Source organism: Pelodiscus sinensis, chromosome 13, assembly GCF_049634645.1.
Source record: "Pelodiscus sinensis isolate JC-2024 chromosome 13, ASM4963464v1, whole genome shotgun sequence".
Classification (NCBI taxonomy): domain Eukaryota; kingdom Metazoa; phylum Chordata; order Testudines; family Trionychidae; genus Pelodiscus; species Pelodiscus sinensis.
The window spans coordinates 5,514,202-5,538,578 of NC_134723.1; the positions used below are offsets into that span (position 1 = coordinate 5,514,202).

Here is a 24,377-nt window from a genome sequence, read left to right on the forward strand (position 1 = left end):
TTCTGCATATGTGATCAAACTTTTTGAACCTCCAAAACAGGATTAATCCTTGTTTTATTTCACCAGGTTGGGCTCACCCATCTGTTATTTGAGGGAATTTGAAAGCTCATAGGCCCAATAAAAAATTATGCCCTCTAGCTATCTGATATGCCACTGGCATTCACGTACCAGTTTCCTGCCAACAGGCCTAGCGCTTAGAGGGGACAGAACCTGCAGGGGTTTGGAACAGATTTAGTTCAAGTTCTACATAATGAGAAATGAAAAGAATATTCTGTACTGTCAGAGGCATCTTCCCCTGCAAAAGGGACATGCATAGATCTGGAGTTACTCACTACCCTCCCCCCCCCCCCTCCGCTCTTCCTTATTACTTTCTTTTTGTTGTCTTGCTTATCTATTCCTTTCTAATGTATAATTCTTCTGCCTTTGGATGTGCAATGCATTTTGACGTGTGATGCTGGTTGCTGTAATTGGAGGAGAAAAGCTGCATGATGATTTAAAGTGTTATTTTCATGATTGTGCCACTCTTGAGTGTGGCACAAAGGAAAATATGACACATGAGCCTCCCGAAGAAAATAATCAGGATGACAGAACGTTAAATTAAAAATTAGACTGTCCTGGTTTAACCAGAATGTCTGGACATCTAACCTTATAGGATTATATCTAACATCCTTTTACCAGCGACAGTTAATGCTTGAAGGGATTTTATTCTCATGTAATCCCTGCATTGCTTTCAAATCTGCTTGTTTGGGAAGATATAATTAAAACTTATTATTCTCTCCTTCTCTGTCAACCAGCTGGAAGACAGCAGGACTACAGAAAATAAGGCTTTCTTTACCAGTGAAAGACCTGGTTAGGGTAAAACTAAAATCTTTAAAGATACATTCACTTCAGATCAAAGGGTCATTATAGCCAAATACTATTACAGACACACAGTGGCAAAACCCAGTGCCGTGACATTCACTGGTAAGCCAACTGCTTCTGAGAAAAAGAAAATCAATCAAGAACAAAACAAAACAAAGGTTTTCTTCATTTAATTTTTTAAGCATTGGAGAAATAGCTTTCAAATCCCATCTCCCAGCATCCTCCTCCATCCTCTCTTTTTATGCTGTACCTCCAAGTTTATCAGCTGACTGTCACATTCCGATGAGGCAGTACAAACGACTGGAGAGTGAATTCCCTTTGTTCATGTTCGGCTGTCTGTGTTTAGCGTTTCGAACTGAAGATTTAAACGAAAATGGGAGGGGGTCATATGGCTGGAAGCGACACCTGAAAAAAGTGAGCACCCCCTACGAAGTTTACCATGGAACCTGTGGAACCTCTAATTGACCTGCAATGGAAACTTAGATATGCCAGGTAAACACAGACTGGATGATTACATAGATGGATAATTTCCCCAAACACATCTAGCCACAATATATGAAAATCAGTAGCTCGTGTTTTGACCCTGTGAGAAAATCTCAGGCTCTACTGCCCTGGAGCCAGGGCATTTACTTTACTGGCTCACACCGATGTTGGGTGTTGAATACCTGCATACAGGATCTGGACTCACACTGATGTCGGATCAGGTGGGTTGTAATGGCTGTAATCCCGGATATGAAGGTTTGCAATCTCTCCAAAAGAAATATAGGATGGGACAAACAGGCCCTATGAGAAAACCCTAAGTACATCAAGACCAGGAGAAACTTACCTGGGAATAAGATTGTATTAGTATTTAGGATAGCAATAGAGGATGGGTGGTGTGGGGAAGAGGGAGACCAAGGCATTTCCAGTGTCTGCTTGCTGTGTGAGGAGCAAAGCCGAGAACTCCACCTCTTTGAAGATTTATTTCCTGTCACCTTTCACTACTATTAACCGCCCTTCCCCCCCCACCGCCTTATTATTTTCAGTGGCTTTAGAGTTCTTGAGGGGTGCCAGGCTGGCAGCAGTAGGAAAGCGAACCTCTTATCCAATGTCTAGAGACAGGCTAAACACATGTTTAGCAATTACTCTTAGTACTGCAGCGCGCCAAAACAAATGGCTTTCCACCACGCAGCAATTCACAGAGCATGGCAGCTTTTGCTTTTACACGGTCAAAGTGCCACTGGATAAATGGGTTAATACTGTCGTGACACTTTTTTCATCCCCGGCGCACATTGCACTGTTCGCACGAAGCCCGTTTTGCTGCAGTGAGCTGAATCGCCCGACGCCAAACAGTGCGCTGGTAGCCTTGGGGGGTTAGTGTGACATTTATGCTGGGCTAACCCCCACGGGACTGAGGAGGCGTGAAATAGACTGTACACGGCTTGTCCCTGCTTCTGAGTTGCTCTGACCTTCTGCTTACCAACGTGATCCGCTAGGGCTAGATGCCAAACAAGGGCCTCATGTGAATATCAGAAAATAAGTAAAATCAGCCTCGACAGGTCCAGGCCCGAATCCTGCAGTGGGGCTCTGGGCTGGCACAGCCGCCCTCCCCAGCCAATTGCAGGATCGCAGCCATAGAAAGTCTCCACTCGTGGGTCTTGCTTACAATCAGCTGGAATGCTAGCGTTCTGCCACACCCAGTGCTCCGGCATGGCCTTGCTTCCCTCCCTAGGGTACAAAACTGAAGCTTCACTCAGTAGCAACCTTTGTGGGAAGTTTTCAAAGGACAAGCCAGTCTATTCGTCCAGAACCAAGTCTTCAGAAGCGTCGGAAGGGAAATGATCCCGAGTCCAGTATGGTCACCTGAGATCTGAAAGCAAGGCGGACTTTAACAACACAGTCGCCTGGAGGAATATTGGTTGCTATTAAAAGGTCGTTAACAGGCAGGCCTTACCATGCCCTGTTATCTGCACTCAGGCCCACTGACTGAGGGGAGGAGCAATTGTGTAGGGGCAGGGCAATTTACAGGGGCCCGGGGATACTGAAGAACATAAGAACGGCCACACTGGGTCAGACCAAAGGTCCATCTAGCCCAACAGTGTCCAATACCAGATGCCCCAGACTCGGGAGGGGTCACAACAGGTAATCCTCCCATGGTCCCTTCCCTGTCACCACCTCCAGGGAAACAGAGGCTAGGGACACCATTCCTACCCATCCTGGCTAATAGCCATTGATGGACCTAATCTACATGAATATATCTAGCTCTTTTTTGAACCCTGTTAAAGTTCTAGTCTTCACCACATCCTCTGGCAAGGAGTTTCGGAGGTTAACTGTGCACTGAGTGAAGAAAAACTTCCTTTTGTTTTAAACCTGCTGCCTATTAATTTCATTTGGTGACCCCTAGTTCTTATATAGTAGGAATAAGTAAATGATGTTTCCTTATTCACTTTTTCCACACCAGTCATGATTTTATAGACCCCTACCATACCCCCCTTAGACTCCTCTTTTCTAGGTTCCTGGCCCTGGCTGCAGTAGCCTGCTGAAAAGCTTCTTTTGACTGAAAGATACTTTTGAAATGGCCCATGAAAGGTTTGGGGGGGAGGAGGTTGTGACTTGGCTCTGGAACCTGCATGGGGCATACCAGAAGTGTCTTTCAATCAAGAGCCGCTGCTGCAGCTTTCCCCACAGCAGGCAGGCTGGGCCCGAGGAAGGGAGGAGACAAGGCTGGGGCTGTCTGGGCCAGGGCTCTGCAGGAGGGGTTGCGCTTGGGGTTTCTTCACCAGGGCAGAGGGGGCTTGTGGCCCCAGCTGAGGGAGGGGAAAGGGAGCTCCTTGATTTCTGTCCTGTCAGCGGACCTGTCTACATTTCAATGAAAAGCCTGTGGCTGGCCCATGCCGGCTGGGCAAAGAGGCTGTTTAATTGTGGAGAAGATGTTTGGACTCAGGCTGGAGTCTGGGTTCTTGGGTCCTACACCTTGGGCTGATGCCCGAAAGTCCCCATAGCAGTGAGACAGCAGCTCCTTGGCTCAAGCCTGAGTCAGCTGGCACAGGTCAGCCCGTGAAAAAGTTCCCTAGGCATTATATTCTTACCTCTCAGCATCCATATTGCAGCCTCCGCGCCTACCTCCCACTCAAACCCCAGAGCAGGTCCCTGGTTCAAAACGTGGCTAGAGAGGAGGGGGTGCCGTGGGTGTCACAGCCAGCTGTCACTTACTGGCAGATGACGCGTTAAGTGGGGACACACTGTGCAAAATCCACACAGTTACACCTTAAACCCCCTTCAAGTCGGCAAGGTTGCAGTTGCAGTGTATTCTGAAAGCAGGACCACAACGTTTAGGAGAAGAGATGAGACGTCTTTTGCAGCCCATGAACAAGCCAGTCATTCCTCTGCAAGAATCTGATCGTCACCGGATTTAATCAGCGTTATTGGAGCTGACTAGGGCTCCATTAATTTACCATAGCTGGAAATCTTATACATAACCTGCCTCCCCCCTCCCGGTCTTTTCCTTTGAATCTAACCTCAGAAGTAAGTAGATGAGGTTTTATTTTTAAAGCGAAGACTAAATTCACATGGGTTGGTTTATGCTGAAGAACATTAGTGCCCATGCAAGAAAATAAATTCCCCAGGAAGCAAAACTTTCTGACAGCTCTTTCTTCAAAGAAAACAAGGAGCTTTTTATTTACCCAAGAGAGCCCTTAACTACCAATTCTCAGTCACCCACAGGTGGCTGATTGAAATATTGATTAAGGTTTCTTTTCTGCCTCTTGCCAGTTTGGCAGGTTTGCTGTAGCTCATTTTTAAGAGCAGAAAGAATGTATTATTGGGGAGGGGGTTGAAGGAATGTAGTAACTTGATCAGGGTTTGAAATGACCTGAGGCCAGACTAAATCTTCTTGCCATTTAAATCTACCTAACAGGCAACAGGGATAGACAGCTCTCCATATGCCTTAATCCTGTCCTGCAGGGCTCATCTCTGTAAGGGTGGGAGGGTGTTTCATTTGCCTGAGTCAGTCAGCAACTGGCTAGTAGCCACATCACTAAAATATTGCCTATTGTGTTCATGGTTTGGTAAGAAGGCTGCCAGCTGAATGGAAAGCAGATATACAAATCCTCTGTGTCACTCTACTTTCTTATCTTTTCTACTTACATATAAGAACATAAGAATGGCCGTACTGGGTCAGACCAAAGGTCCATCTAGCCCAGTAGCCTGTCTGCCGACAGTGGCCAGCACCAGGTGCCCCAGAGGGGGTGGACCGAAGACAACGATCAAGTGATTTGCCTCCTGCCATCTCTCTCCAGCCTCTGACAAACAGAGGCCAAGGACACCATTTCTATCCCCTGACTAATAGCCTTTTATGGACCTAACCTCCATGAAATTATCTAGCTTCTCTTTAAACTCTGTTATAGTCCTACCCTTCACAGCCTCCTCTGGCAAGGAGTTCCACAGGTTGACTACGCACAGTGTGAAGAAGAACTTTCTTTTATTAGTTTTAAACCTGCTACCTATTACTTGCTACGGTTCCCGTTCAGTTCTGAAAGCCAAGAAACCATTTGTAAGTCTAGCAGTTTTCAGAAAAGCCCATACTCACCTGCTTTATTTCAAAGCAGGTATATTGAATCTGTGGGTCACAGGATGCTCAGCTCCCCACTGGAGCATCTCCTTGTGACAGAGACTGGGGATTAGGGCTGTCAGTCTGGTGCCCCTCCCTGCAGGTGCTCCTGTCTTCTCTCTCAGGACTTGACAGCTTCCTCTTTTGGGCCTGCCCCTCCCATCAGGTCACTGTGCCTTTTCCCTTTGCTGGGGAGAGAGCTCTGTTCCAGAGTCTCTCTAGACCACCCGTGCTGGGCAGGATTCCAGTGCTTGGCTCCTCAGTATTAATCCCCCAGTGGCTGCTAGAGGTACCCAGGCCTGGCTTTTTCTCTGGGTTCCTGCTCAGAGACCGTCCAGCCAGCAGCTGAGTCTGCCTAGTCCCACAGCTTGATGCTGTTTACCTGGACTGTTTCCTACAAAGTCCCTTTTGGCTGCTTTTTTACTCTCCTGCACTTAGTATTATCCCTCTAGGCTGAGATCTTTTCCCTCCCTAGTGTTAGTATTATCATTCTACAGACCTCCTGTTGCTGCCCAAACCCTACGTGGGCCTGGTGAACTTCCCCCTTTCATTAGTGTTCATTGTTCTCCACCTCCTCCTCCAGGTGCAACCTTGATAGTTATTCAGCAAACCTAGCCACCTTCACCCCTTCACAGCTGATGTGGAGCGGATACCCCATCAGACCAGGCTTTAACAGATCAGTCAGAAAAATAAACGGTATTGTTAGCCATTCCATGTCTCTTTGGTGAAAATTCAGTAACTAATCCTTCATGCTTCAGAGTACAAGCCAGAATCTGATTGATGAGGGTTAGGAAGAAACTTTCCCTAGGAGGATATTATTTCATAACTACCTACGGCAGGGTTTCTTGGCACCGACCACTGGACTAGGTGGAAAGGATTCTGCACTCCATGGGCTAGATTCACACCAGTCTCAAAATTCCTACGTATGAAATTTCATATGGGCCAGCCGACTGTAAGAACTGAAGTGTCAAAGAATAATGGATTGCCCTTCCCCCACACCAAGGAATAGTCATTTAACTTGGAAATAATGAATCAATCAGGAGTTTGTGAGCTGCCTATGCAAGGAAAAGCAGGTGAACTCTGAGAAATTACTCACCCATAATCAATTATTCGCTCAGGCCCATTAATGAACTTGAATCATCACGGACTTGAGGCCAGATTCTACTAATCAAGGTCAATGGGGTTAAATGGAATTTATGCAAAGGCAGAATTTGGCTGCTGGTCTGGATTTGAACCAATGGCATATTGATGAAAACCCGCGTGCCCTATTGCTTCCCCATACCTAGGCCATCTATTTATCTTATTATTGCATTGCTTTCTGTTCTGTCTCATTTTCCTTTGTATCATACCGCAGCCATTCAGTCTTCAGCCTTTTTATCACATCCCTTATTTTTGTTCTACCATTCTATCTACCTTTCATATGAAGAGAATGCATTATCCTGAGCCCATATGCCCAGAATGTTCCTCAAGCTATAACACTTAATCCTATTCATTAGATAACACATCAGTTACCTGTTTATTAGTAGGTGGTTCACTTTAGATGCTTGTGTAACCCACACATCTAGGCTGTGTCTAGACTGGCAAGTTTTTCCAGAAAATCATCTGCTTTTCCGGAATAACTTGCCAGCTGTCTACACTGGCCACTTGAATTTCCGGAAAAGCACTGATGATCTAATGTAAAATCATCAGTGCTTTTCCGGAAAAATTATGCTGCTCCCGTTCGGGCAAAAGTCTTTTTCCGAAAGACTTTTGCCCAAAAGGGCCAGTGTAGACAGCATAGTACTGTTTTCCGCAAAAAAGCCCCGATCACGAAAATGGCGATTGGGGCTTTTTTACGGAAAACCGCGTATAGATTGGCCATGGACGCTTTTCCGCAAAAAGTGCTTTTGCGGAAAAGCATCCTGCCAATCTAGACGCGCTTTTCCACAAATGCTTTTAACAGAAAACTTTTCCGTTAAAAGCATTTTTGGAAATTCATGCCAGTGTAGATGTAGCCCTCGTGTGGTTCACTGTCCCATGTAGGGGCACTTAGACCACGTACAGTGAGAGATAAGAACAAGGGAGCTGTACCCACTAAGCTGAATGTCTGCTGACTTTTAGCTCAAGTGGTAGAGGCTCCTAAACTAAGCTCTAGAGTTCCCAGGTTCAAATCTGCCTAGTAGTGGTTACACTTGGGGTGTGTCTAGACTACAAGGCTGTGACTAGACTGGCAAGTTTTTTCGTAAAAGCAGCTGCTTTTGCAGAAAAATTTGCCAGCTGTCTACACTGGCCATTTGAATTTCCGCAAGAACACTGACTTCCTACTGTAAGAAATCAGTGCTTCTTGCGGAAATACTATGCTGCTCCCGTTCGGGCAAAAGCCCTCTTGCGCAAATCATTTGCGCAAGAGGGACAGTGTAGACAGCACAGTACTATTTTGTGCAAAAAAGCCTCGATGGCTAAAATGGCGATCGGGGCTTTTTTGCACAAAAGCGCGTCTAGATTGGCACGGACGCTTTTCCGCAAAAGCACTTTTTGCGGAAAAGCATCCGTGCCAATCTAGATGCGCTTTTCCGCAAATGCTTTTAACAGAAAACTTTTCCGTTAAAAGCATTTGCGGAAAATCATGCCAGTCTAGACGTAGCCCAGGGTTTTTTCGAAAAAACTTTCTTTGTGTCTAGACAGTTGCCACGTTCTTTCGAAAGTAAATTGAAAGAACGCAGCAGTTTTTTCGGCCTCAGAAAACCTCATTTTACGAGGAAGAATTCCTTTTTTCGAAAATGCTCTTTCGAAAAAAGGTGCTATGTAATGCAAACTGTGCTTTTTCGAAAGACAGCATCCAGACTGCCTGGGTGCTCTCTTTCAAAAAAGCGGCTTGCTTTTTCGAAAGTACTGGTTGTAGCCTAGACACTCTTTTTTGAAAGAGGCTTTTTAAAAAGTATCTTTCGAAAAAGCCTCTTTCGAAAGAGGCTCACAGTCTAGACGTAGCCTTAGATACAGAAAGAGTTCTCCATTGGATTTAGTAGCTAGCCAAAAAAAAGTCACCACCACCTCACTAGCAATGCTGATATGCTATCTCCTACCAATCTGGAGATCCAGATTCTAGCCTGTGATATAACAAAGGGATTATAACAGATTCCATGTATATAGTATCTTTTACTAAGCCGGATCAAGGGTACATAACAGGATAACATTGAAATGATATACAACAGCTAGGTTACATCTATACAACAACATTATTTGAAAATAACTAGTGTTATAACAGCAGGCAGTTATTTCAAAATAATGTCGAAATACTATCAAGCTGGAGGACTTCTTACTCTGACTCCTGTAACCCTCATTATATGAGGAGTAAGGGAAGTCGGAGGAAGAGTGCTCTATTTCGAAATAAGTGTTGTGTAGATGTCCCCAATTTTGAAATAAGCTACGCAATTGATGTAGCTCAATTTGCGTAGCTTATTTTGAGTTAAACCCTACTGCGTAAGACACACCCCTAGAGACAGAAGATGAGCATACTGTGGAAATAGCAAGAGGAATTCAAGTATAAAGAAAGTAAATACAAAAACTGGAATTTGGCCAGAACATCAAGGTTAATGCCTCTAGTCTGAGTCTTTCCATCTTCTCTGTAATGATAAGTGGCCAGCACCTTGGTTTTACCGCTCAGCTGAAAGACATAACTTTCAATGTCTGTCTTACCAACCCCTCTTCCTGCAGCAATGTGGAGTTACCCCATGAGACTCCCATTCAAGTACTCAGAGTTAATTTGTGATACCAAAGCCAAGGTTAATAGGACTTCATATATTCAAAACACAGATCCGTCAAGGACTGAATCAGAAGTAAAATACCAGAGCATAATGGAATTCCGTTTTTCATTGCCATGGGGTTCAAATAATTACTTAATACAACATTCATTATATATTCAATTAAATTTTGTCAACCACAAGAGCTTAGAAATACAAGCCTGTCCCAACTATGTTGAACAGAATTAAAACCAGTTTACTAGATACCTGAGAACTCAATGGAAAAAATTGACCAATGTATGTTCGGGGGTTTTTGCATGAGAACATACAACACATAATGTGCTTCCTGGCAAAACCCCAGACATAAATTGTCTTAATGCACTCCGCAAACCAAAATCGCTTTCCATGGTCTAATCGAGTGTTCCATTCTTTTGTTGAGAAACAGGAATATAAGCTCCATAAAAACCTCTGAAGACCTGTCCAGAGAATAGTTCCATCTGCAGCACTCACGCAAGACCCTGCTTCCAGCCAAGCTTCCACTCAAACTCCCCCATCTTCAAAACTCAGCCCACTTCCGAGCAAAGCAACTTACTCAAGCATGTGTCAATTTCCACGAATCAGTCCCCAACCTGCCTTTATTTAAAGCATCAGCAAGCAGTCAGATATTCCGACACCAGTAGGAGGAAGATCTTCATTGCCTTGCAGAGTTCAGACTGCAGCTTAATTAGTATAATAAACATCCATAAAACAACAAAAGGTGAGAGGCAGAGTAGAAAGCCGAGTTCCAGTTCAATGACTTCCTAGCTCCACATGCATTGATCTATACGCTGTAATATTCTGGCCTCCTTCCTTCCGTCCCATATTCTTGTCTGATATGGTGCCAGATTCACAGTGTGTGGATCATACTGTGTTAAATTAGTAGTTTGGGGGTGTCTATATGTAAAACCCCCCAACTCCCCACTGTGCACAGTACCCCGGGCTGCACAGTACTCATTAGAAGTTTTGCTGACTGAGTTTTATGAAATAGTAATTAGAGGTGAGTAGTTCTGCCACCTGGTACTTTAGGTTCCTTCAGACACAAATGTAATTTAGCAGCCCCACCAAACCAGTGGAGCTTCTGCGTGCTTTAAAAAAAAATGTAACCAGGCACACAAATTTGCAAAGACCGGGGGAACAAGCCACATGAAGGAGCTTCCTGCAACACAGCATGAGCCCTGCATTTTGTAGCATTACCAATTTCAAGACACATTTCTTTCTAAAGTGGCTAGAAGTCAATAACTTCCTATGGGTAGAAGTAGCTAATTGATTTTGCTGCCACCCATGAGCCAAAATAAGCAGTGGGTTTCCTATTACTTACTAGCCAATTTTGTACTGCAGATGGTATTTCACATTAGCAAACTCCAGACAAATTATTCAAGTTTCACATCTTTTTTATTGATGCTAATATCATGTTTCAACAAATGGCTATACATTACAAAATAGACAAAGAAATATTGTTATAAATATTGGCTCGGGCAGAATATATCCCCCTACCTGAAACAGTTATAGAGTTATAGAGTTATAAAGGGAATGTGCTAAGAGCATGAAGAAAGGCTGGCTGAAAGGGAAGGTGTGGCTTTAGACCGCATTCATAACCCACTTGTGTGACAATAACGAACATGAATGCAAAGTGCTCCACTTAGGAAGGAACAATCCGTTTTACGCACGCAGAATGGGAAGTGACTGTCTATGAAGGAGTCCTGCAGAAAGGGATCTAGAGGTCATAGTGGACCACAAGCTAAATATGAGTCAATGGTGTGACATTGTTGCAAAAAAAGCAAACATGATTCTGGGGGGCATTAACGGGTGTGTTGTGAGCAAGATATGAGAAATGATTCTTCCGCTCTACTCTGCACTGATTAGGCCTCACTTGGAGTATTGCGTCCAGTTCTGAGCACCATATTTCAAAAAAGATTTGGAGAAGATCCAGAGAAGAACAACAAAAATTATTCAAGATCTAGAAAACGAGCTTGAGGGAAGGCTGAAGGCCAGGTTGGTTGTGAGGGCAGGGGAGTGAGGCATACCTGGGAGGTCGACAAATGCCTTTGATGTCGACCGTGGAGCGTCCAGACTACCACGCTGAGCCGACAAACAGCTGATCGGCTCAGTGCGGCAGCCATGTAAATTTAAATGAAGCGGCGATTATTTAAATCGCCGCTTCATTTTCCTATGCTGGGTAGTCTAATCTACATGCCTCTGTCGCCAGAGGCATGTAGTCTAGACGTACCCTAAAAGACAAAAGTTCTATCTTTGCACATCGAGATGGCTGAATAAAATGGCTGCTGAGGGTGGAAGGTTTCTGAATACTGAGTGGTGGTAGCTTTCTAATCCTTCACTTGAGGGAAGAGGAAAGAGAAAGGACCCTGGAGCATTTACTGTCAGTAAAAATAATGCCATGTCCTTTGATAGCAGAGAGCACTTCTCAAAAACCATTTCACTGAATCTCACACCGCCCTATGTTCTGGGGTGCTCACATCTCTAGGGTGCCTGTTCCTGGCTGTGCTGGGGAATTAGCTCCCTCCTGGTCTGCTGCCCACTTCTGCCACTCATCTACATCCTGCTTTGAGGGCTCTTTTTGTGGGTGGGCTCTCCAGTCAGCTCACAGGAGTCATTCCTTTCGGGGGTAGCAAAGTCCTAGTGGATAGCTCTTCCAGGCACTGACTCAGTCAGTGGTAGGGGAACCACAGAATACTAGGGCTGGAAGAGACCTCAGGAGCTCATCATGTCCAACCCCCTGCCTTAACCTGGGACTGCGCTCTACACCAGGTTCCAATCCAGGGACCCTATGTCTAGCAACTGACCTGCTTTCTCCTAGACCCGGTTACTATTTCCTGGACTCCTTCCCACATGTCTGGATTTACCTCCACCCAGACAGATTACTTCACCCCCCACCCATAGCATGCCTTCCTTCTCCGACCTAGGGCATAAATGCAGACTACTTGCACTGCAAACTTCTTCTGGGCCCAATTTCCAGGCTTTAAACTAGTCCCACCAGGTCCTCCTCAGCTGGGCTCCCTCCTAATTCAACCTTCCCAGCCCTGACTCTCCTTGGGATATAGCCTAAGAGATTAATTAACTTAATTTAAGCTGCTCTGCCTCGTAAATCAGCGTTACAATGGCTCTTTGATGAGCTGGGTCAGCTGAGGCCTAGAGAGGTTAAATGATTTGCTCAAGCCCATGCAGCCATGTCAAGGCTGGGACTAAAATTCAGGATTCCTGACTCTCAGGCCTGCACTTTCACTACACTTTTCCTCAAGTCAGCACTGTGGCTGTTTATAGGCAGCACTAACGCTGTTCTCTAACATTGGCGTTGTCTCGACAGGCGGCGGCTGGAGGACTCTGGAACAGCGCAGATTATGCTAGCGCCTTACTCCTTTTAGGCAATGCTCCATGACACCATGAAACGGGGACGCCTCTGTGGAATAGCTTGGGGTGACGCAGTGCATCTCTGAATGCACACCCCACACGCTACTGTAAGACTCTTTGTACAAGGAACGCCTTGTGAGGTATCTGAAAACTGGTTGGTAGTATTATGGTAAAATGCGTGTAGCAGTGTTGTGTAAAGCTCTAAATATCCTCTATCTGATGCTAAAATACAGGCTCAGACACACTTAGCATCAAGCAGACCTACCTTGGCCTAAGGAATGAATGCTCCTTACTTGGCATTTAAGCAGTAAACAGAGTCATCAAGCAAGACGAAAGAAAACAGAAGCTGGTGAGAGCCAGGGTCTGACTGGCAGGCTGCAGGTACTCAAAAGTTATTTGGGAATGTGCCTAGCACCTTTAAAAACCTGGCTCTTGGACTAGACCTCTCCTTGGTGATCTGCTCCCTGTGATCCTACACGACTTTGGGACTTGCTGTACACTAGCAGCCAAAGGCGGTACGCCAGGGAAAAGAAACTTCGCCCAAGCTGAGAATACAATGTCTGGAAAATTGAAGTGACAAGATAGCATGAGTAGCTTGTTCCCAAATTAGCAACATGCGCTGTTATGATCTTAATAAAGACAGACACAGGTTTTCATCATGTTCAAAATAAAAGCTTTTCAATTCCTTAGATTCAGCACGGCACATGCAGCTTAAACTGCAATCAGGGTGATTCTATGATCATTAACAATAGTTACATAATAGGTTGATCCAGGAGCACCGAATCTTGCACTGGGGGACAATGCAGTGGTTCAAGTAGACCTAGGTTAAGGAAATTAGATTGATTTCCAGGGGATGGAGGAGCACACAAAAGGAGGAAGGGCTCAGCCACTGCGAGATCGGTTAGCATGAGAATTCATAGTGTCGCATGGTGATGCAAAATTGTGGCAGGTTGAAATGCAGCATAAAGGAAAAGAGAGTTACTCAAAGCTTTTTCCTCCAAGGCTCAGGGAGAGGGACAAGCTAGCGGCAGAGGCAGTGTTGATTCAGACCTGCTGGTGACAGGTGGGTATAAGATTTGTAAGGTTTGGTTTCGTTTTGATAGGGAATTGCTGAAAACAAAACCGTGAAACTGTAGCATGGATATAGTTGGAAGGAAAAAAAATCTCTGCATTCCAAAGTCTGGACGACACAGCTATAGCTGAGGAGATGCAAAAAGAGCCATTTACAAATATATCCTTGTAGCTTCCATCTCCCAGTCTGCTGATTAATGTAATTAGGGCAATTTCGGATCCCTTTCCTGATGAGCTCCTCATGAGACAGCACCTTCTGTTTGTGATGGACAAGGGCAAGGTAAAGTCGCGCCCTCCTCCCCCATCTCTGTCTCCCTTCTCTAACTCCCTAACTAATGTTTGTAAGTGACTTGGAATTATGAAGCCCTACGCAAGTGCTAAGAATTACTAATCTTATTCTGTTTTCTGACTCTTCCCCATTTTCCTCCTCTGCATCCTTTCTCTTGTTTCTTCCCTCAATTCTATTTCTTGTTTTCCCACAGGCTTCCAATGCTCCTGCCTTCCACTCTGTGACCCATGGTTCTTTTGTCCCTCTGGTTTACCTGCTGTATCTTTTCTCTGCTCGTTCTCTCTTGCTTGACAGTTTCCACTTCCTACCCTGCTCTGATCTCTGCTTGGATCTTTCTGCATCTTCTCTGCTTCCTGACTTCTCCAAGATGTATCTCCACAATGTGGAAGCTCTGCATACTGAATGGGCCTATTTCTGGGGGAGCAAGGATCTGTTAATTGTTTCTCCCAGATTGTCATGCATTCTTTTTGTGTTGACTATTTCTTCCATATTCCCAAGAGTATTATGCAGAAGAGTGGTGCAGCTTCTGCCTGGAGAGCTGATAGAGAGCTCCAAAAACTCCTTACCAGGGGCAGGCAGGATCCCAACAGCTCCTCCTGCCTCACACATTTATTGTATCATCATCTCTCCAGGATGAGCATTAGATGAAAGCATATTCCTAGTGGCAATGTGGAAGGACAGCCACAAGAGTGCTATAATTACGGTGACCATATTTTCTGAACAAAAAATGGGGACACATTGGCCACGCCCCCTGACTCCTTTAGCCATGCCCACTGATCCCTTAGGCCCCACCCACCTGCCACAGGAAGTCCCGCCTCTGGATTAGTACTTCCAGTGTCAAGATGGAGACACGACCGGAAATAAAGGGTGTCATGTGACCTCTCTAAAAACTCCTCCCACTGTCCTCTACCAATAGGGATGGGTTTGGGTCTGCAATCACATTAACCCAGGTCCCGGACTAGAGTCCCATGACACTGCAGCACCTCAATTTAAGACAAGATCCAGGATCCGAGATCTATTATTTTGCAGGGTAGATGCTGCCCCATTTGACTCATCCTGGGAGTCATCCTGAACTATCCCACAATTGCATGGGACAACTTCCTTAGCCCTCTGAACAGATGATACTTAGCAGATCCAATTAACTAGTAATTAACTGGAAAGGGCTGGAGCAGCTCCCCACCTGCTGCAGGCAGGGGGCTCCCCCAGCCCCACAGAAGGCCTGCTATAGACAAGGGTCGCTCTCATTCAGAGCAGGTAGGGACTGCACCTATGTCTGAAGCAGCCTCTCTCCATGGGGAGTCCAGCCAGTTGGAGACAGGGGATGCTCCGGAGGGGGCTGGGAGCCAGCAGCAGCCCCAGTGTGATCTAACATAAACCAGTTCACTGAGGAATGGGAATTTACGTCCCTAATGAGAGATACTGTGACTGCATTTTTTGAAGTTACTGCAAAACTATCAAGTGTCCTCCATTTCCACAAGTCATAATGACAATACTGGACTAACTCTGACAGTTACAGGGTGGAGAAGACCATGTCACTAACCCTCTCCCCCCACTTCTTGAACGGTCCATTTCCCATGGAGGTCAATGGGGCTGGGCTATTTTATATGTAAAGCTACTGAGAAATGTATATGTCAATACCATGATGGCAATGCCTATATTAGGTAAATAATACCTAATAATATTGCCAAATGAGACCACTTCCCAACCTGCTTACAAAGGGTCTGATCCAATTTAAATTTAATCTAGGACTGAGCACAAATCAATCTGTTGATTTCACCTAAGACGACCCAGTTTACATTTAGTCACCCTTCAAAAATACAAGGGACCAACCAGTAAAAGCCCCACTGCCGGTAGAGGCAATCTTTGAAGAAAATTGGAGAGACTTTGAATTGACTTCTGACAGCAGCGCTTTCTCTCACTGGATGTAGGGTCGTTAGCACAGGTTTCACTTTTAGTGTCAGAATAACTCAGAAATGCGTCATCACAGCCAACTCCATTCAGGTCTAAGCAACGTGCAGCCCAAAGACAGAAGAACAAATCCCTTGAAACTTGAAGACAAAACATCTCACCTCTTCACAGAGCTCACAAAGGGCCTGTTTACCCAGACACACAAGTCATGACAACTCTCTCTGGAGAGAGATGATACATCCTGCCTCCCTGTGGATGCACCAGGTGTTTTCACGTGGCATCTTAACATGCTGTTTTAATCATCAACTGCTTGGATGAGGAAGACTCACAAAGAGTCTGTCCATCATCCACACCGGAGTGACATGGTGATTTCACCGCCGTGGTAACAGAACCGATCTCTCTGTGGGCTCTTGTGGAGCAGCTGGGAGCCTGGGGTTGTTTCTCGGGGGGGATTTCAATATTTTCTTCATTTATGGGAACCTTTTTTGGGTCGGGGGCCACTGACCCACAAAAAAAAATCAGCTGGAGACCACACAAGTGAGAAGCAAAAAAACTCCTCCAAACCCCCCAGCCCTCACTGATGTGGCCCCCATCTGAGACCCTTCACTCCTGTGGCACTCCAGCTCCATGGGGTGAGAGTAAGGGACAGGAGGGATTGAGGTTCAGGGCTTCCCATAGTCCAGATTTACTTTTCTGGGGTTCCGGAGTTAGGGGATTTTATGGACCCCCTTAGTCTCCGAGGTGGGGAAGAAATGAGGGATTCAGAGTGTGGGACAGGGCTGCCAGCAAGTGGGGGTGCAGGATCTGGGAGGGAGGTGGGGTGAGAAGGGGGAGAGGTTGCGAGGTCTGGGTGGGAGATAAGGTGCAGAAGCAGCCTGGGAGTACGGTGTGTGGCCAGGCGGGATGGGGCAACAATGGATGCAGGAGCAGACTGTGGGGACGGAGGTGCAGGAGCAAAAGAGGATGCAGGAGCAGATTGGGAGGAGGGTGTCTGCCCAGGAGGGTGCTTGGAGTAATGTGTCTTTCCAGGGGGTGTGCATCTGGGGGAAGAGCCTTGGTCATGTTTTCAGGATTTTACCTCCTCACCCATAGACCCTGAGCCGCATTTTTAAGAAAAGGAAACGAAAACTCTTGTCCTGGCAGGGGAGGGTGACAACCACCCTCAGTGTGAGCCCCACGTGGAACGTGCACGTGCCTAATGCCACGCAGCACCCGCCTCATCAGCGCAGGGAGCTGTCTCCCGCACGGACCCCACAAGCGCCAAAGGCACCACAGCTGGCCTCTGCTCCTAGCAGGAGGGTGCTGTTGTGCATGCACATTGTGGCTCGGCATGGCTTGGAGTAAGGCCGCGGCTGCCTTTTCCAGTTCGCAGCCCTGCCCGTACCATAGAAAGGGGTGGGATTTTAGCATCCACCCTTTGATTGACACGACGCTCTCCCCCGCCCCGCAGTAGTTTGCAAGGTGTCTGCGGTGTCCCTAGAGTTGGGGTGGCTGGTGCAGGAGGCTGAGGCATTGGTGAGTGCAGTGAGGGGGTGTGCTCGGTCTGCAGGGGGGCAGGTGCTACTGACTTGGCCCACAGGAGAGACGCTGCTCACAGGATGGGAAGACCATTGGGAGAGGGGGTGCGTTTGCAGCCCCCTGCATACAGGCCTGAAATCCAGGACATTTCATTACTTGATGGGGACACTGGGCCAGAGTTTTAAAAATAGGGACTGTCCTGGAAAATGAGGGATGTATGGCCGGCATAGCTAGTGCCTGCACCTCGGGGGCGTCAGTCAAACTTTTCTTGGCATCCATTGAGCCAATGAGGAGAGAAATCTGTTTCTGAATGGCTGTCTGTCATTTAACAATCTCCTTGGAAATTCTGACAAATGACTCCGGTGCTAACTGCTGAAATTCCTACATCAATTCAGTAGAAAACGAGCACTTACCAAATAAATGTCAAATCACCCTGCTATCTGCATATCATGTGCCAGTCTTCTCTAGACAAAGAGCATTAGTAATTGACAGGACAGCAAGACATTAAAATTCAAAAAGAAACAGCCCCGCCGCCGCCCGCCCCCCTTTCCCCCCCGCCCTTGGCCCTTTGATTCCATCCCAGTACAGCTGAAGCGTGACAACGCAGAACTTCTATTTAAAAACAGCAGCCACAAAACAGCCTGCTTCAAAATTTCCTACATTCTGCTTCCCTGTGTGGCAGAGTTGTACTGACTTTGTGGAGTCATAGCAGCTGCTTGTAAATGATGTATGAAAAGAAAAATTCCTGGCCTTCCAGTGCACTGAGAGAATTCTGTAATCCCTGCTAGGCTGCTTGCTTATATTAAACTCAAACACAGCCAGGAGAGAGCTTGAATGCAAAGATTATTAGCTTTCCCCCACCCAATTACATCTTTTGCTACTTTAGAAGAGATTTATTTGTCTCTCCAGGAGTCTTCTTATCTCCCTCCACCCTAGCTGTAGGATTTGGGGAAGAAATATACCGAATGCATTTGTTTGGAAGAAAAGTTTTAAGACTATTTTTTTCCAGGGGTTGGGTGGGGTTCTCTCTGGCCAATAATACAAAGAAGATTTCCTCAGAGTGGCAATCCCACTGTCACAAGAGGTTTCTGGAACAATGTCACCGTAAGACAGTCTGACAGCAACCAGGAGGACCCTAGCTGTGCTTTATTCCCATTCAAAGTTCAACCCTTTTGGCTTGGTGGTGTGCACAGACTAGTCAAACCTGGCCCTTGGTGACACATAGTTACAGTTGTTCCATCTGGCGCTGTTTGATTTTTTAAAAAAAGTCTGTATTTTAATCACAGTAGCACCCAAACTCTGAAGTGACATGGTGGTGGGCTACATTAGACTGTTACAGGAGCAATTCTTTAAATGCAGGTTAAATAGGTACCCCGTGCTGCTTGATCTGTTTTTAATTCTGGAGTTAAATAATGACTCCAATAAAGCTAATGGGAGTTTTGCTACTGATTTCAATAGGGCCAGGATTTCACTCCTGATCTTTTCACCATATTTTTGGGTGAGGCAGGAGAACTCCACTATAACACAGTAGTTAATCTTTAGAATACAGCCTGTGAATTAACAGAGCAGCAACACTGCACAAAATACTGTGTTCATTCACACTTGCACATAAAGGGGAGTTAAGTGCATAACAAAACCTTTTCATGGATTCTCTGTTCAAGGGCCCTGTGCTACCAGCTCTAAAATACTGTATCAACATATACATGTGTCACAGGGTGGTTATGCCCAACCCCCTCTAAGGCAGGGAGTTTAGAGTCCCCTGAAGAGTGCTCTACCCCATGTGTGTCTCATCCCTATGGCTCAGGTCCTATAATTACACCCCATCTCTAAAGAGACAATCCAACCTAGCAACCCCCATCTGTAAAACACCCCTTTCTAGAAGGATAGAAAGGCCTAGTAGCTAGAGTCAGTAGCAACACTCCCTGCTCTCAGGGCAGTAAGGCCTAGCAGCCCAAGCCATTAACCACAGTTGTAGCATCCCCCAGAGGGAGTTAATGGGGATGGGGTAGGAGGACCCAGGCCCCCGCTCTCCAACAGGTCCCTTTCAGTGCCGGGGCTGCCCACCACTAGCTCAGTGCCAGAATCCACCCAAAACATACCAAGCTCTCAGGGTATGTCTACACTACAAAGTTAATTCGAACTAACAGACGTTAGTTCGAATTAACTTTGATAGGCGCTACACATCCAAACTGCTAGTTCGAACTTAATTCGAACTAGCGGAGCGCTTAATTCGAACTAGGTAAACCTCATTCTATGAGGACTAATGCCTAGTTCAAATTAAGTAGTTTGAATTAAGGGCTGTGTAGCCACTTAATTCGAACTAGTGGGAGGCTAGCCCTCCCCGGCTTGCCCTGGTGGCCACTCTGGGCACCACCAGGGAAACTCTTCTGCCCCCCTCCCTGCCCTGGAGCCCTTAAAGGGGCACGGGCTGGCTACGGTGCCCGTGCCAGGTGCAAGCCTACCAGCACCCAACCAGCAGACCCTGCACCTGGCACAGCACGAACCAGCCACCCGCTGCCACCCAGCCCTCCGCCTCATCCCGGGACCAGGCTGGCAGCTCCCAGGAGCCTGCCCGGGGCCGCAAGAGATGGGCGCCTTCCTGGTCTAGTGCGGAGATCGTGGACCTCATCCATGACCTCCGCACTAGGCACAGGAAAGTGGCTGTCTAGGGCAGGATAGCTGCCAGCCTGGCCACCCAGGAGCAGGTTTGCATAAAATCAAGGTGGTCCAGTGAGACCCCCCCTACCCTGAGCCCTGAGCTTAGAATGGCCGTCCTGGGTCAGACCAAAGGTCCATATAGCCCAGTAGCCTGTCTGCCGACAGCAGCCAACACCAGCTACCCTGGAGGGGATGGACCGAAGACAATGACCAAGCCATTTGTCTTGTGCTATCCATCTCCAGCCTTCCAAAACAGAGGCCATTTCTATCCCCTGGCTAATACCACTCCATGGACCCAGCCTCCATGAATTTATCTAACTTCTCTTTAAACTCTGTTATAGTTCTAGCCTTCACAGCCTCCTGCAGCAAGGAGTTCCACAGGTTGACTATTTGCTTTGTGAAGAAGAACTTTCTGTTATTAGTTTAAAGCCTGCTACCCATTCATTTCATTTGGTGTCCTATAGCCCTTCTATTATGGGAACTAATGAAGAACTGTTCTTTATGCACCCTCTCCACACCACTCGTGCTTTTATAGACCTCTATCATATCCCCCCTCAGTCTCCTCTTTTGTAAGCTGAAAAGTCCCATTCTCTTTGCCTCTCTTCATATGGGACCTGTTCCAAACCCCTGATCATTTTATTTGCCCTCCCCTCTCCCACCCTCTCTCTTCCCCTCTCCCACCTCCTTTTCCCAGTCTCCCCCAGTTTTGTTCACACGTGTCCTTTATTTTTTACATCAGGAAGGGGGGCTAGGGAGGGGTAAGTGGAAGGAGGTGAGGGAGGAATGGGGTCTGAGCCCCCGATGGGGAGGACTGGGTTGGCTCTGCGGGCTTCTCGGAGTGGAAGCTCTCCTGCAGCCCTCCGATCGACCCCTCCCCCGGATGGCAGCCTGCGGCAAGTGCAGCCGGTCTGATGGCCGAGTGCTGTGATGTGCCCAGTGTGGGCACTCAGGGCACTCCAAGCCAGGACTGCTTTGCAAGCGGGGCACCCCTGAGAACTGTCTGTCCGGGGTGGGGGTCGGGTCCCTTTAAGCACAGCCCTCGGCTAGCCTGAGACAGCATCTCCACGCTCTAAGTCCTCCTCTGATGCCCTGCCGGCACTGCTTCCGGCCAGCCTTAACCCCGGTTCAGGGTCCACTCTGTCTGGACATGCTAGTTCGAATTAGCAAAATGCTAATTCGAACTAGTTTTTAGGTCTAGATGCACTAGTTCGAATTAGCTTAGTTCGAATTAACTAATTCAAATTAAGTTAGTTCGAAATAGTGCTGTAGCGTAGACATACCCTCAGGGTTCTAACTGCCCACCCTGGGCCATTTCTACTGGACTCACAGCAGTCGCCTTCTTTGCCACATCCCTCCACAACGGTGGCTTCTCTGGCCATTCCATCCACTGCTCTTCCTCCAGGGCTCTGGCAGCACCTCCTTCCCCAGCAGCGCCCAGACTGTGCCGCCCCAATGGCCTTTATAGCTGTCCTCTAGGTGGACCGTGCCCAGCAGGGTTGTGGAGGAGGGGCTTTTAGGCCAGGTAACCTTGGTTAACCCTTGCCAGTCCAGTGCAGGGTTGGTACCCCCCGTCAGGAAAAAGTATCCTGGCCCCAGCTGAAGTGTGTTGTAAGGAAATGGCAGATTAGCAGCCCTCCTGCTGTAGGAAGGGATGGATTATTAGAGCTCCCTGATGATGTGCTCTTAAATCTCTAGGTTCAGAATGGCCATGTACAAGAACCAGGAAGGAGTGAGTGTGTGTGTGTGTGTGTGTGTGTGTGTGTGTAAAACCCACACACCTTCTGACTGTGCTTCACTGTCCCATGTAGTGACACCAAGACCACTAAGAAGCTGTCTACACAGCATCCCTCTTCCGCAAAAGCCTAAGCGAATGAAGCGCAGATTAGCATATTGCTGCACTTCATTTGCATAATTAATTAGGATCCGTTTTTGTGCAAAAAACCCCTCTTGCACAAGAACTGTTATTCCTCATTTTTCAGGAAGAACGGCTCTTGTGCAAGAAGGTGTTTTTGCACAAAAAGGTGCTGTATAGATGGCGCCTTTTTGCACAAAAACCTCTTGTGCAAAAACGGCTCCTAATGAATTATGCAAATGAAGTGTGGCAATATGCTAGCCTGAGAGAGACTGAGTCTGCTCTACAGCCTGCTCTAATAGCCTCCTGGCTTTTAACTCCTGCAGTAGAGGCCCATGTTCTAAACTCCACAGGTCCCTGGTTCAATTCTGCCTCCAGAAGACTGGCATCTGCTGGTGTTACAAGTGGAGATTCACCTGGGAAGTTTCTAAAGCTTGGGGATGTGCTTCCTCAGCTAAGAGAAGCATATAACCCGCACATTTCCTGGGTGTGAGGTACAGGCCCACGTAGTGGCACTGAGTCCACTTATGTAGAGAATAAGGAGTCTGCTCTGCGGCCCTTACTAACAAACAGCTAGCTTTTAGCTCATGCTGTATGCTCCAGAGGTGCCAGGTTTGATTCTGCCTGCCGCTGTTACAGGTGCATGAGGTATACTTTGTATTTCTGCACACAAGAAAGAAAAACTCTAAAAGGGAAAAGAAACAGGAGCATCTTCCACTGGCCCATCAGCATCTGGAAGCTTTGGGGGCCAGCACAGGGAGGGTATACTGAGAAGTGTAGTAAAATAGGGCACCCATTTTAAAGAAACCCTCTCTTAAAAGGGGGAGGGGCTCAGCCACAAATATCACCTTTAAAATCAAATGGCACAGAGTGATGCATATGAGAATTACATTCAGCAGCTAGATAAAAAGAAAGCAGAGGGTGATCACCCATACCAAGCCAAATACCCAGATAAAAATCTATGCTGCAACTCCTCCTACACTACTGCACTTTACCAGATGCCCCCACACACAATTTCTTTCTTTCTCTCCCTGTCGTTGGGCTGAGAGAGCCCCAGCAGACAAGGACTCTTTGACTGAGCAGAGAGCAAAGAACTGGAGGTGCTACACCCTTTCTCACAAAGACCAGGAACACGAGTCTTGGGAAGGAGAAAACCAGGAAACATACGCAGAAAAGTACCCCAAGTCCAGTGCAAAACACCACGTGAGTGTCACCTACTTGGCTCCCCATGTGCTTCCTTCCTCCAGAGCAGTTCCAGGGAGCTGGGATGGCCCATTCTGTTGCGGTATGCAGTGGTCTGGAGCTGCTAATGTACTGTGAAGGGAAGCTGACTGCAAGAAAGGTTTGATTAAGATAAGTTAGGTGCTGCATTCTCCTTTTTTCCTGCTAGCTGGAGTTGTATTTTGTTTTACAGCGGCATGCAGAGCTCCCAGCTGGGATCAGGGTCATGTTGGTTAGCAGCTCTGTAAGCACATGTATGAGATAATACCTACTTTGGAAAGCGGATGGTCTACAGCATGTCAAAAGGCATTCAGGACATCACAGTCACAGGACTCAACTTTTAACAGTTATTCTATCCCTATGTTCCCAACCTGTGGTCCATGGACCCCTAGTGGTCCGCGACGGTACTGTAGGGGGTCCGCGGAAAGTTTAAAATAGAAATTAAAATAAATGTGCAGTATATACAAACACTCATGTATTTTAATCAATAAATATTCATATATTGTGTAATTATAAATATATATGAAATATTTAGTTCCGTGATCATGTTACATGAATACGTCACCCTGCTCTAACTGTTCAAAAGCTATTACAGTGGTGGAGAGTGTTTAGTTGGGCTAGCAAAAATGGATCAGTGGATCAAGAAGGGATGCTGAAAGAAAGGAACTGGGGGACCATTTTGGAATGTCAAGTTCCACTTCAAACCAAACACACAGTAAATGGAAAATGTGAAAATATAGCAACGTATACTTGGAGCTAGGGCTTACATGGACTGGCGATGAATCGGAACCATGTCCATTATGTTTACTCTGTAAGAAGGTGCTGTCAAATGAGAACTTAAAACCAGCTAATCTTTGGCGTCACATTGAAATGAACATGGTGAATATGTTTCTAAGCCAATTGAATTTTTTTGAGAACAAATTCAAGGAATTTAAGGAAAGTAAGAAATTAATCAAGCACATAGCCACAGGCAGTGACAATTTGACAAAACTGATGCTATGGCTCAGAATGCTAAGGAACGACTGAGAGTGTGCAGAAAAGTCGCTTTTGTTCTTTGCAATTTGATGAGTCAATGGATATCGCAAACCATTCAAACTTCCTGTCAGTCATCAGATATGAATACAACAGAAAGGTCCAAGAAGACTTTCTCTTTTGCAAATCTTTGCCCACGTGCCCAACTGGTGAGGCTATTTTTGATGTATTGAGCAGTTTTGTGAGGGAGCATGATATTGACTAGTCAAAATGTGTGTGGATCAGTACTGACGAGGCTTGTGCAATGATCGGCCA

At 46.6% G+C, this 24,377-nt stretch overlaps 1 long non-coding RNA gene across 1 annotated transcript in view; it reads right to left on the reverse strand.

The window, feature by feature from the left end:
• Positions 1-1,030: 1,030 nt before the first annotated feature.
• Positions 1,031-24,377, reverse strand: part of LOC112543770 (uncharacterized) — a 46,953-nt gene continuing 23,606 nt past the window's right edge. Inside the window, exon 3 of the long non-coding RNA XR_012906980.1 lies at positions 1,031-1,216. This is a non-coding gene — a long non-coding RNA (uncharacterized LOC112543770). The remainder of the gene's footprint in view (positions 1,217-24,377) is intronic.